General features: G+C 47.7%; 1 protein-coding gene across 1 annotated transcript in view; it reads right to left on the reverse strand.

Annotated features, from left to right (window-relative positions):
- The window catches only part of LOC146206364 (DNA replication complex GINS protein SLD5-like), a 38,847-nt gene that overhangs the window by 9,059 nt on the left and 15,984 nt on the right, over nt 1-13,804 (reverse strand). The gene's annotated exons all lie outside the window — the stretch shown is intronic.

Genomic DNA, 13,804 nt, shown 5'->3' on the forward strand with positions numbered 1-13,804 from the left:
GGTAATTCTAACTATACCGGCATCATCACGCCAGCGGGCTTCCCCGCCTAAGGCTTGGCTACCTGGCAAATAGGACATGTACGGGCATTTCCCAGCACATTCTTTCTCATACCTGGTCAAGTCGCGACACGGCATAATTTGTCGTAAGACTTACTGCCGCTGCCATTGCCTGCCAGCGCTGAGTCATGAAAGTACCGGAGGAATCGTTTCCGCAACTTCCTCGGGGATGTAATCGCCTCTTCCTCGTCAAGTTGGGGGATATAGCGGAGCAGTAAGCCATGCATCGCCTAGCAGACACGCGTCATACTTGCCCTCAGCGTTCCCGGTGCAAGCTGCACTAGTCGCAAGCTCTGTCAGCCCCCGCTTGCATAGACCGTCTGCTTTCTGGGCCTCGATCAGCTCTTCTCTACTGACCGCTACTCTACAGGACCGATTTCTCTCTGCCTCGCTCTTGGCGGGCGAGCAGAAGCTGCCACCAGCTGCTGCACATTGTCTCTCTCTCGCAGCACAACACGGTACCTCTGTCTGCCTCCTCGCTCTCTTTAACTTAGCAGGGTGCGACACTCGTGTCCGCCCTCTCCTCCTCTCCAATAGCGGTGACACCTCTTTCGGCAGTACTGGACTGCGCCTCTAATGCGCTTCCGCCAGCTTTCCAAGTGCGCGCGATAAAGCGTCGGCCACCTTATTCAGGGAGGATATTTTGCAGATCCTCAACGCGCAATCACGTGAAGCAAAAGTGACGTATAGCTACGTCACTTCTACGTGTCCTGTCGACGTTTTTTTTTTAATTCTACTGGGGTAGTGATAAAAGCGCTTGGCCACCGGAGCGCGGCCAACGCGGCTTCGAGCTGGAGGAGAGAGAGCATCTAGCCGTCCGCACTGAACAGCACGCACGTTTTTTTTTATGTATTTTTTAACGCGTAAGCGCTACTTCGTTATGTTCCCAAATTTCTGTCCGCAGACCGCGTCCGCAAAATCGTGTCCGCAGCAGTCACGGCAATTGATAAGACAAGACAATCAAAGATACCAAAGGAAGCTTCTGTGCTAAGCTGGGCGTGATAAAGGACAAACGAGGCAAGGACCTCACTGAAGCCTCACAGATAAAGAAAAGGTGGCAGGAATACACAGAAGAACTGTACAAGAAGGACTCGGATGTGCAAACTCAACATAAGACGGTTGTGATTACTGATCTCGAGCCGGGCATCCTGAAGAGTGAAGTTGAATGGGCCTTAGCCAGCCTTGCTAAGAACAAAGCTAGCGGAATCGATGGTATTCCAGCCGAGTTGTTTCAAAACCTCAACCACGACGCTGTTAACATTCAGCATACATTATGTCAGAAGATTTGGACAACCCTGCAGTGGCCACAGGATTGGAGGAGATCAGTTTACATCCCCATTCCAAAGAAAGGCAGTGCCAAAGTTTGTTCCAACTACCGCACGATCGCGCTTATTTCGCATGCTAGCAAGGTGATGTTGAAAATCATCCAAGGTAGGCTGCAGCAGTATGTGGATCGAGAGCTTCCGGACGTGCAAGCTGGGTTTCGCAAGGGCAGGGGAACTAGAGACCAAATTGCCAACCTTCGCTGGATCATGGAAAAAGCAAGAGAGTTCCAGAAACCCATCTACTTCTGCTTTATTGATTATGCGAAAGCGTAGATCACAGCAGATTGTGGCAAGCTCTCCAAGAGATGGGAGTTCCAATTCACCTCATCTGTCTCCTAAGGAACCTGTATGAAGGGCAAGAGGCCACAGTCAGAACTGGGCATGGTCTTACTGATTGGTTTCCGATTGAGAAAGGGGTGAAGCAAGGCTGCATACTGTCGCCCTGCCTATTTAACCTATATGCAGAGTGCATCATGAGGAAGGCCGGTCTGGACGAGTCTTCAGCTGGAGTGAATATTGCTGGAAAACGTATCAACAACCTCAGATATGCGGATGATACCACTTTAATGGCAGAAAGTGAAGTGGAACTCAAGAGACTTCTGATGCGCGTACAAGAAGAGAGTGAGAAGTTTGGGCTTAAACTGAACATTAAAAAGACAAAGATCATGGCGTCTTGCCCTATCGTCCTGGAACATCAAGGGACAAGAAGTGGAAGCTGTGACAGATTTTCTCTTCTTGGGCTCCAAGATTGCCCCGGAAGGAGACTGCAGCCATGAAACTAGGAGACGCCTGCTTCTGGGAAAGAGAGCCATGGTTAGCCTTGACCGCCTAGTAAAGAGCAGAGACATTAGTCTGTCAACCAAGATCCGTATAACTCGTGCTATGGTATTTCCAGTTGTGATGTATGGATGCGAGAGTTGGACTGTGAAGAAGGCTGACCGCCGAAGAATTGACGCGTTTGAATTGTGGTGCTGGCGGAGACTCTTGAGAGTTCCTTGGACTGCCAGATCAAATCAGTCGATATTGTCCACCATAAACCCTGACTGCTCATTGGATGGCCAAATTCTAAAGTTAAAGCTCAGATACCTTGGTCATCTGATGAGAAGAGAGGAGTCGCTGGAGAAAGATTTGATGTTGGGAAAGGTTGAGGGTCACCGGAGAAGGGGTAGGCAGCGAACGCGATGGTTTAGGTGGCATCCTCGAGGCGCTGCAGATGAAGTTATGTGATGTTAGCAAGATAGTGAGAGACCGGAAAACGTGGCGTGACATGGTCTATAGGGTCACGAAGAGTCGGACACGACTGAACGACTGAACTGAACTGAACTGAGAGGTTAATGAGTGGTGTCAATCGATAGAGGGTGACGTAATGTTGCTGTAGAAAAAATAATTAGGCCCATAAGTTAATTAGGTTTTAATTACAGGTAAAAATGTAAAAGATGTCCGCAGCAGTTGTAATTGAGAAGTTGTAGAGGTTAATGAGTAGTGTCAGTCGATTGGGGGTGATGTAATGTTGTGTGCGAAAAAACAATTAGGTCAGTAGGTTAATTAGTCAATTAATGAGAGGCAAAAAAATAAAAAGTAAAGGCGAAAATACTGTCATTAGCGAATGGCTTGGCGCCGCATTTGAATGCATCAAATACTAAAATAGTTAATTAAATCACTCAGGGTGACGTCAAAAATGTGACGTCACTCAACCGGAAGTCGAGGCGAAGAAGGGCATAGTAAGGGATTGGCGCTCAATTTGAAAGTACCAGACTAAAGTAGTTAATTAAGGCAGTCAATTAGGGTGATGTCAAGGATGTGACGGCACGCAACCGGAAGTAGAGCCGAAAAAGAGCATAGGAGGGGATTGGAGCGCAATTTTGATCGAGACTTCTACCCGCGATTTTTGCTATAACTAGCCCGAGATCTCACACACCGGGCTGGAGGAGTGTCACCGGAGCAAGGCAAACAAGAGGACCTGATTAACTATAGCGAAATAACAATGCACTATACACTGAGCAGGAGGGTCTTACCACCACCAGACCCCAAGTTAGGCAAAGAGGAAGCAGTAGCATGGAGAAAGCTACAAATACATACCCGAACCCAGTTCTTGTCAACCATATATGGCCAGAAATACGATCAGACCTATGTTCATTATGTAAGGGGATCTCTAGATCAGATAATATGGGAATGTGCAAAGTCACCAGGCAGGGTAAAAATATAACTAAAGACACCTGGGAGACCCTTCTGCGAAGCTCAGACCCAAGAGCCCAAAGAGATTGTTCGACTGGCCGAAGATGCCGCCGGACTCCAAGAACTACCGGCCTGCAACTAAGGCGACTGTCCCACCTTCCGGGTCTAACCCCGAAGAGCGGGACAGTCACTCTTTTGGACGAATAAAAGTTCTCTCTCTCTCTCTCTCTGGAGCGCAATTTGAAAGTACCGAGGACTAAAATGGGTAAACAAGAAGTGAAATAATGTGACGTCAAGGATGTGACATCATGCAACTGGAAGTAGAGCCGAAAAAGCGCATAGGAAGAGATTGGCGACGAATTTGAAAGCATCAAAGTCTAAAATGATTTAATGTGACGTAGAGGATGTGACGTCACGCAGCCGGAAGTAGAGCCGAAAAAGGTTATATGAAGGGGTTGGCGCGCAATTTGAAAGTACCGAAGACTAAAACTGGTAAACAAGAAGTCAATGTGACGTCGAGGATGTGATGTCACGCAACCGGAAGTAGAGCGGAAATAGGGCATAGGAAGGGATTGGCGCGCAATTTGAAAGTACCAAAGACTAAAATGGGTAAACAGGAAGTGAATTATGCAGAAGCAACCAGAAGCAACCAACAGCAGCATCCGTGCTATCGCATTACTCCAATGCAGATTCTGCAGTGCTCTTTGTTTTGCTAGCAACGTTGGGCTAGCCAATGTAGACAGCGTGGTTTCAAACGAGCGACGGCTTGGAGCTGCCCTCGGCAAAGCAGTATGCACGCTTGCTTCCTTTCTTTTTTTTTCCCCTAGCTGTGAGGTATGGGCTGGTCCCAGTCCCAGTTCTTCCGGTACATTCTCTACAAACACAGTATACTCGGAACTCGCACGAAAGGTTGCCAAGGCGAAACATTTTCGTTTGGGACTTGAAATTCAGAGGTTCCCTCGTCTTCGCCCAGTTGAAAGAGTTGCAACTGGAACAGCGTTGAGCGGCGCACACCACCGCTGTTAATCTTTTATCTTCTGATAATAATCTCTTTTCAGTTATTTTCTTGTTAAATCGAACAACAGAGTAAAGAAAAAGATTTTGCTAGCCGTGGCATCTCTTAGCAGCTAAATTGCGGTCGGCGGAAATGAAACGATAAGGGAAAGGAAGGAAAGAAAGGGGCGAAAAGAAGAACAGGGATGGGGTATGTAAAAAAGCATGGAAAATATAAAGTCTGTAAAGATAGCGCATCGCTCGCATCAGCTAACCAGCTTAGAAACTTTTCGGCTATTCAAGCCACTTTGTGTGCAAGAGACTGCGCAACGCGTACGCTTTCTCCGTTTTGCCCTGTCATCCAAGACCAACTGTGTCTAAAAGAATGCCTAAAATAAAAAAATAAATAAATAAAATGCCCTGGCACCTCCGCTGCTATCAGCGCGTCCCCCAATACCAGAGAGGAGCGGCGCTGCGTTCGAGGCTATTATCCTCCTCGCCGCGAAAACGGTCGGTCGGTAGGTCTGTCTGTACACACACACACACACGCACGCACGCACACACACACACACACCGGGTGTTCCAGCTAAATATATCCAAAGTTTTAAAAACACTGGGAACCATAGCTCGGTCAAATCAAGTAGGAGTTGTTCAGAGTCGCCTATGCTAATCTGGAGCATTTATTCGTTCACAAAAGTTAATTAATAGTAAAGACTAATTACCTATTTTTTATTTATCCGCTTAAGAGAAAGGTGTCAATGGAAAGGTTGTAGGCCATCTCGAAAAACAGCTATAGCTATACGTTTTCATCAAACTATAGCGTTACGAAACCGACGCCTGTTAAAATAAAAAAGAACTTCGTGATTGCGGCGTCACTTAAGCCTCCAGACACGTCCCAGATAACAAAATCCGCTTTTCTGGGCGGTGCTCTCTACGATGAAGATGGTTGTACACACTTGGCGAATGATTTAAAATAACAGTTGGTCACGTGAGAGCATTTTTGAAGGTCTATAAATAGGGCGGCGCAAGTCCTAACGCGATGGAAACGTAGCTAACCGTTTTTCGTGGAGATCTACAACTTTTGCGTTGACACTTTTTCTCTGAAGGCAATAATTAAAAAGCTAATTAGTCTTTACTACTTAAGATTGGTGAACGAAAAAAACTACTACAGATTAGCATAAGTGACTGAACAGCTTTAAATTGGTTTTACGGGGCTGGGGCCCACCGCATTTTGTAAAACCTTGGTTACATTTAGCTGGGATTGTAGCGCCCGAAGACGAAGCGCGATCGCTTCGACGATGATGACGCTGCTGCTGTGACTGGCACGCGTGATGGTTCCGCTGCTACTGCGCTGGACCTTCCCGTCGACCTGAGGTCTCTACTGCCTGTGTGTCAGGACGTGATATTGGTGGAGGCGCTGGGTGAAGTATTATGCAGTGCACTCCAACACGCAATTCGAGCCCAGTATTAACTGGCCGCCGGAATTTCTTGGAGTCCGCAGCAGCCCCTGAAATCCGCGCTAGCCGTCGTCAGCAAGGCCAAGCGGCGGAATTCGGACTCCTCGCAGAGGAAAAGATGTCTCGAGCTAACGTCACCGTGGCCTCCCAGTCGCTACAGCCTGACAACGCGACTGCGACACGGATAGCTTGCTTGCCTGTGACACCAAGGACTGTCGCCCCGTTCCGTGGCGATGGGCTGGATGATGTTCAAAACTAGGTCCAGCATTATGAACGGGTTGCTCGCCACAACGGGTGCACATTGGATCAATGCCTCCAGAACATCTACTTCGCACTGGAGGCACCAGCGAAATACTGGTTCGAGAACCACGAGTCTTTGCTGACATCATGAGAGACGTGCAAGATCGAACTGGTACACGTTCGTGAACAAGCCCAGACGGCAGCATACTGAAGAGCTGCTACAAACTCGTCTTCAGTGCCCAGCGGAGAGAGTGAGAAGCTTCGTCGAGGATGTTCCGCGCTTAAGCGCTAGCGCTGACCCCGTGGCTACAGAGGAGAAAAAGGTGATGTGGGGCGTACGAAATAACATCTTTGGTGGCCTTAAACGAAATCCACCGACTACAGTAGCTAGTTTCGTCACTGAAGCGACTACCATCGAGCGCGTGTTGTCCACAAGGAACAACCGCCATCAACGATTGGGCAACTTCCCGGCCATATCGACCTCGTCTGACCTAGGTTTTGGCCTCGCCGATGTCCGCGAAGTCGTGCGGGAAGAAGAGCAACACGCACTCCCTCCAGAAGTAGTACCAGCTGTTGCTTTAGACACACAACCAACGGCGAGCAATGCCGCTGTTGCCCGTCGGCAGCCTCCCGCCCCTCGCCAGTACCCACGGGCTGAGGATATTGGCCCTCGCCCCCAGGGCCGCGAGAGCGAAGGAAATCCGACATCTGGAGGACCGCTGACAGGCGGCCGTTGTGTTTCCAAAGCGGTGAGCAGGACCACGTGTATCGTCGCTGCCCGTATCGAGAACTCGGCTTTCGATGATTCTACCGACGTTATCCGCGCCCCCGTTACGGCGAACAGCCGCAGGAGATCCAGGAGTATCTTTGAAGTCCTCCATCGCCGGTGTAGCTCCACATTCATCGCTCTCGTCGTCACCACGTCGCCAAGTTTCCCCTCCTCGCAGGTATCGCATTCTCTTCGATTTGCCTGCACCAGCTGCACTAGTTCAAGTAGTGCGGCATCGCCGTCCTCGTTTTGTCGGTGCCACGCGCGCCGTCTGTACTCCTCTCCTCGTTTTGTCAAGGTGCAGGGCTAGTTCTGCACGAGTTCTCGCCCACCCTGCACTCGCTCCAGAGGAGGTGTAAAAAAAAAGTGCAGCATGACGTACGCGCCAAGAGCGGACGACGCTGCGCATCGTTCTGCAGAACTTTGTAAAGTCCGTCTCCTTCAGAACCCGGACGCTTAATTTACTGCTAATGGATTCGCGAATGGTTGCGTACACAGGGTAGTTGGGCTGCATGCTGGTGATTAGCATTTTGTTGATGGAAGAGCTGTATTATATGTAGTTGTGGCCACATATATGTAGTGGTACGTGGTCGCGCGATCGTCACCTTCGCGCGCGTTGTCTTATGCAGTATTTGTTTTGTTTTTTTATCGAACAGAAATCAGTTGCGATAGATCGAGTTTCTGTCGTGCCAAGTGTATGTGCCAAGCGTGCGCAGCGACTCTGCGACATCAAACTTGTCGCCCACGGAGTACATAGACGTCTGAAAGCGTTCAATGAGGTACTTGCGTCTTTTCAGCAGCTAGCGCTTTTGGACAGAAGTCTGCGAAAACCAGTCAAACGTCTCACTCGCGCAACTGCTTACAATGTTAATTCTCTCGTACCCAGGCGCATGAATGGCATCTTCGCAGAGCGCGGCCGATATAACGATCGTGCAGTCGCGCGTACGTTGGTCAATTGGCCGCAGTCAACGTCACTGTCCGGTCTAATGCTGTAGGCCTACGGCAGCTGGCTTCGAAATTGGACGTGATCATGTTACAGCACGCGATACACGATGCGCGCACGCGTCTGCTAGGTTGCAGTGTCCTACACTTGCGTACTCGTTTTGGCAGCTGCCGCTGCACGCCAGTGTCGGAACTGGCACTGCGCGCTCACGTGACCACCTGGCACTGCTGCAGAACTTTTCAGAACTAGTGCAGCCAGCGCAAGCCAAATCGAAGAGACCATCTTGGTATCTTCAAATCGAGCTGTGCTTCGAGTAGACTCCGAACATGTATCGAGTCTTTCTGCCTGCCGAGACATCCGCTTGGGGCGAAGATGGGAGGAAGTGTTGAAATGCTGAATCAGCACTGCGAGAGGAATAGGAAACGTTAGCGAATGGAGGGCCAACGTCATCGTGACCAACTTCAGGAACGAGCCTGAGCAAGGCATATCATCCGCACCACAAGAAAAACAGGCATTGAAACTGAACCTAGATAAAAAACGAGTTGTCCCAGAGGCGCGATCTTCTCGAACTTCTACATCGCTACGATTGTTTTGCCACGACATCCAGGGTTCGCCAGACGCCCGTCGCAAAACAAATTATTGTCGATGGCGCAACACATTCCATTCGCCTTCTGCCATATCGGGTTTCCTTGAAAGAAAGACGATAGTGCGTGAAAAGTTAAACGACGACGTCATCCAGCCTTCCGACAGCCCGTGGGCTGCACCTGTGGTGCTGGAAAATAAAAAAAAATAAAAGGATCGCTTCGGTTCTGCATAGAATACTGACGACTCAATAAAGTGACAAAGGATGTATACCCCCTGCCCCGAATAGACGACACCCTCGATCGGCTCCGTCACACCCGCGAGTCATAGACACTGTTCTCGCCGGAGTGAAGTGGCAGACGTGTCTAGTGTATTCAGATATCTTTTTAAGCACCTTTGCCGACCATCTTGTGCACCTCGAAGAGGCCGCGGTCTCACACTCAAGCCTTCAAAATGCCGGTTCGCGTACAGCGAGTTAAAGTTCCTTGGGCATCCAAGCAGGCATAAAGCCATATCCCCAGAGCTTAAGTCAGGGGGTCTGACCCCCCCCCCCCCCCCCTCATCAGTATTTAAGAGGGGTCTGCGACCGCCGCGCGCTCGAAGGTATATGGACTGCATGAATACAAAGCAGGCCGTCGTATTTTAATCCTGTTATTGGTTAGAACATTTCTCTGCTGTTTTGGCAGTTTGGCGGTGAGTTTTAATAAGAACCATGAAAATATGTCTTCTATAACCAGCGATGGAGGAAAATAATTTCTCCCATTTGTAAAAACAATGTGAGAAGCAGGCCACCATGCCGCTTTCTTTCTCCCTCTTTATTTCCCTTTCCACCTGTCCTGGAATCAGTATACGGAGACCCCCCTCCGATGGTGCCAGACTTTAAGCACTGCATATCCCGAGAAAACAGCGCCGTTCCCGCGGCCGTCGGACAAAAAGAGTGTGAGGTTTCTTGGTTTGTGCGCTTATTTCAGACGTTTTGTCCAGAACTTCGCCCAGATCGCCGCGCCCCTGATCCACCATGCAAAACATAGCGTCGCCTTTGAGTGGAACGAGGAGCAAGAGTCAGCATTCAGCCAGCTAAAGAAAGCCTTTCAAACACCATCTATATATATGGCCACTTCAATCAAGCTGCTGACACTGAACTTCACACCGACGCCGGCAACAAAGGACTGGGGCCAGTACTTGTGCAGTCGCAGGACGGCGCTGAGCGAGTTATTGCGTATGCTAGCTGATCTCTTGGCACTGTAATTACTAGAAAAGGAGTGCCTCGCTGTCATCTGGGCAGCAACAAAGTCCCGGCCGTATCTGTATGGCCGCCATTTTCGTGTGGTCACCGACCACCACTAATTATGTTGGCTGGCCAACCTCAAGGATCCCGCGGAGCGGCTTGCGCGATGGAGCCTTCGACTGCAAGAGTACGTCATTATTGTATATCAATCCGGCCGAAAATCATGACGCTGACTGTACGCCCTATAATTTACAAATAATTTTTAAGAAGTGCTCTTGGTGACCACTCCCGACTCGATACCTCACCATGCGCTTGTACCCCCCCCCCCCCCTCCTTTCCCATTGACGTGAAATGGACTTTTTCGGTGCACTCTCTCATTGGGCACACTACGGAGAGCGCTAGGGCGACATGTTTCTTTTCTTGCGCATCACTACGCATATTTTTGGTCACCAATATCTTTGATGTTACTGAATTAGGCTAGCTTAAAAATTCACATATTGAAGACTAATGGAATACTGACCGGTAGCGTGTGTATTCTAGTTTCAGTAAATAGCTTTTCATGGTCCTTTTAAGGCCTTTCAATAATAAAAAAAAATTGCGTCTGTAAAGCTTGTTGCATGCTGCACTGCTCATTTTACAATCCAACCCATCTCCGATGAAAAATAACTAGACCTGTGCGAATATTCGAATATGAATTGAATATTATTTTATACATATTTGAGAAAAATAATCGGAATTTTTCGAATTCATTGCAGTTTCATTGCACTAGGCGCTTCACCGCAATACTTGACCGCGTCAACCATGCAGAGAAGCATCCTCAAAACATGACAGGGCCGTTTCGTGAAGATACCTTCGATTTTGTATAAGTGTGCAACGGTATGCGCAAAGCAAAACATTTGAGAAACCGGGAAAAACATCGTTCTGTTTGTTTCATCGCAGATGCAGACAACCATTGTGCAGGTGTTCACCAGATAAAATCACTATTATGCAAACGGTTTTGTTGTATTGTTGTGGCTGTAGGAAGAAGGAAAGAAAATGCACGGGCCTACTACTGGCTCTGTAGCTGAGCCACCTCCGCTGTCCCGTGCAGACAAAAGAGGAAATAGAGAAGAAAACCCAAAACAGTTTTCGGGAGGTGGTGAAGGGTGGCTGTTCCTAGCCCTATGGGGCTGGGACGCAGTTTGCGGCGGGAGCTAGCCTGCCACCGAATTTTTATCTGTTGTAGGCCGTCATTGTCACCGCTTAGGTGATGGACGACGACTGTTGCGGCGCGCGTCTTTCTCTCCCTATTCTTTCTTCTCTACTTTCTCTCTTCTGTCCGCACAAGGCAGCGGAGGTGGCTCAGCTGCAGAGCCAGTAGAAGGCCCGTGCACTTTCTTTTCCTTTTTCCTACAGCCACAACAAACGATTTTCGGCAGTTTTTCAAGACCATTCGATAATTGAAGATTTCAGTTAAATAGAACATTTCGTTTAGTCCCTTGAAGGCTGAATTAATGAGTTCACTCTTTTCAGCAGCTATATGACAGCTCTACCTGGTTTCATGCAGGTCCTTCCTGTACAAAAAACTGGTATACGGAATCCTATATAAAATTTACACTGGAGTTTTCTGTAGGGTACACACTTCTATGCAATTCTAGTTAAATTTTATTTGCAAATACCATGTGAATACGGAAATAAACAAGATGGACAGTGTTTGCCATTTTAAATTTTTCATTCTTATGCATCAATCAGATATTTGATTCAATATTCAAAGGCAATTGTTCTCCATATTCACATTCGAAAATTTCAATATTCGCATACACCTCAAAATAACTAAGTAATTAAAAACAAAACACTGTTCAAACACTCAAAGGTCAACTCTGGGGATATTTCAATCATTTTGACCTCATAGTCATATCTGTTCATCAAAACACTAAGCAAAGTTGTTTTAACTCCATGAAAATACTTTTGTTTACTATTTTGAGACAACAGCGTATATGTCTGTTCGGCCACACCCCAATTTGGCAACCAGTAATTTGAAAGAAAAAAGAAACAAAAACAAAAAACAAATGTGCATCGAACGCGCGCATAATTTTGGCGGCATAAAATCACTACGACCATTAATGCGTCGTGTAGGCCATGCTCGGCCTGGAACCCCAGACATATGGCCAGTCAGCGATGCTAATTCACTTCGCACATTCAGCATTTGCACCAAAAAGAATGAAATTGGGGGGATGCTCAAGCTTCGCCTGAAAAGTAGACGAGATAGCAACTGCAACACTTGTCTTTTCATTCAGCAAATTCTTAAAATATATATAGTTGGTTTTTGAGGAGAGGAAGAGCAGTATCTCTCTCACTTCTCAACAGACACCTACACTAGAATTAAAAGCATACAATTGTAGGTACATATGTCGTCGGTTCGAAACCCTATCAGAAATTTGACAAGCAGATGGATGCTAAATGGCAAGCGAAATGGTACGACACCAACCTGAACACTGCACAAGAAACGGTTGCTTCACATTTGTCATACGAAATCATCTGCACGTAACCAACTTTGACTTCATGGGTCTGCAATATTTTGTTTTAATTCTTTGCTTCCTGACCATGGCAACGCCGACAGTGACTTCTCGGTGACATGGGATCCTTATGCCAGCACCTAAAACTATGCTGCGCAAAACCCAGAATGGGGTGCAGGCACATAGGGTGCACCCCACTGTGCAAGAAAATGCAAGCTGCGCGTTTCCTTGCGTTGTACGAACGTGCAATTTATCCCGCTACACTAGGCCTAATATGCACCGTAACACGCATGTTGCAAGGTGTAACTCTGTTATTTTACCATTAAACAACAACCTCCCATTGAAATGAACATACAATTGATTTCTGCAACATTTCGACAGCCCTTGGAAAATCCTCCTCCTAAGGCCTAGTGCTTGTAACTTCTTGGTTTGGAGTAGAACTGCAAGCGTGACACTCGCGGCCGCTGTCAGTGTGATGTTTATGCATGTTGCAGGAAGGGAGCGGGAAGCCAGTTTTTGCAAACCTTGGCGGCAGTGTGGAATGGCCTTCTCCTGGACTGCATTCCCTAGCAAATGTCACATGACCCTAATTAGGATCTAGTGAGATTTGCCTGTAAATGAATATAGTTCTCAAGCAACCACTAGCAACTTGTTTCACTGCGGGCAGTAATCACACAGATTGCACAGGCACACATATATATCATCACACTGTCAATGCATTATGTATTTGTACGTAAAAATGCCGTTCCTGCGTAAGGGCTGCACCTTATCAAAATCATGGGAGAAGTGCGGCCCTTACATGAATATATATGGTGGTCTTTCAGTACCCACATTACTGTGTCACCTGTCCTTGTCCCTGTGTAACTTGCGTGGTTCTGCCTTGTCACCTGAAGAAATATTTCTACTGGACAAGCCCTAGTCACTGCAAAAAGGCAGTGTCAGACTCGCCAGAAGCTGGAATTAAGTCAGCTTGTGAAGAGCGTGGTTCATCCAAGTCAGCCAGGCGGTTAAAAGAGTAAAAACCGAAACTCAGTCCATAGCCAGGGAAGATGCGTTGCATGACTGATACAGCGATGATATTAGAAACATACCTAGAAAAATATTCGTAGGCATTTCGACTGGCTGATGTATTGACTGAAAACTACGACACCACTGTTGCAGCCAAACATATCCTATGTGCAACCAGTCTCTCGTGCTGTGATCTGGACGCCGTCGCCCTTCTCGCATGTAAACTGCCTGCCTCTAGCACTCCACCAACACTGTCAAAATGCCACATTGGGCTCTTGTGCTATCACAAATCAGGCTAGATGTTCCCTAGAAGTCTAATTTTGGTCTTTACAGTTGAAACAAGATGGCAGCGTAAAATATTTGTTGGGACTAATTTTGTTGTGCAGCAACACCTCTGCTTTGGTCTTCTAGTTTTCACTGCAGTGCCACTGAAAGTTGCTTCCCAGTAATGTCCTTTTCCTTTAACTCCAGATTTGGCATTACAAAATATCGGGCATTTTCTTCCTCCCAAGAAATTCTGCCTTCAGCTGAA

This window comes from Amblyomma maculatum, chromosome 1 (genome assembly GCF_055883805.1).
Source record: "Amblyomma maculatum isolate TAMU_Amacu chromosome 1, ASM5588380v1, whole genome shotgun sequence".
Classification (NCBI taxonomy): Eukaryota; Metazoa; Arthropoda; class Arachnida; order Ixodida; family Ixodidae; genus Amblyomma; species Amblyomma maculatum.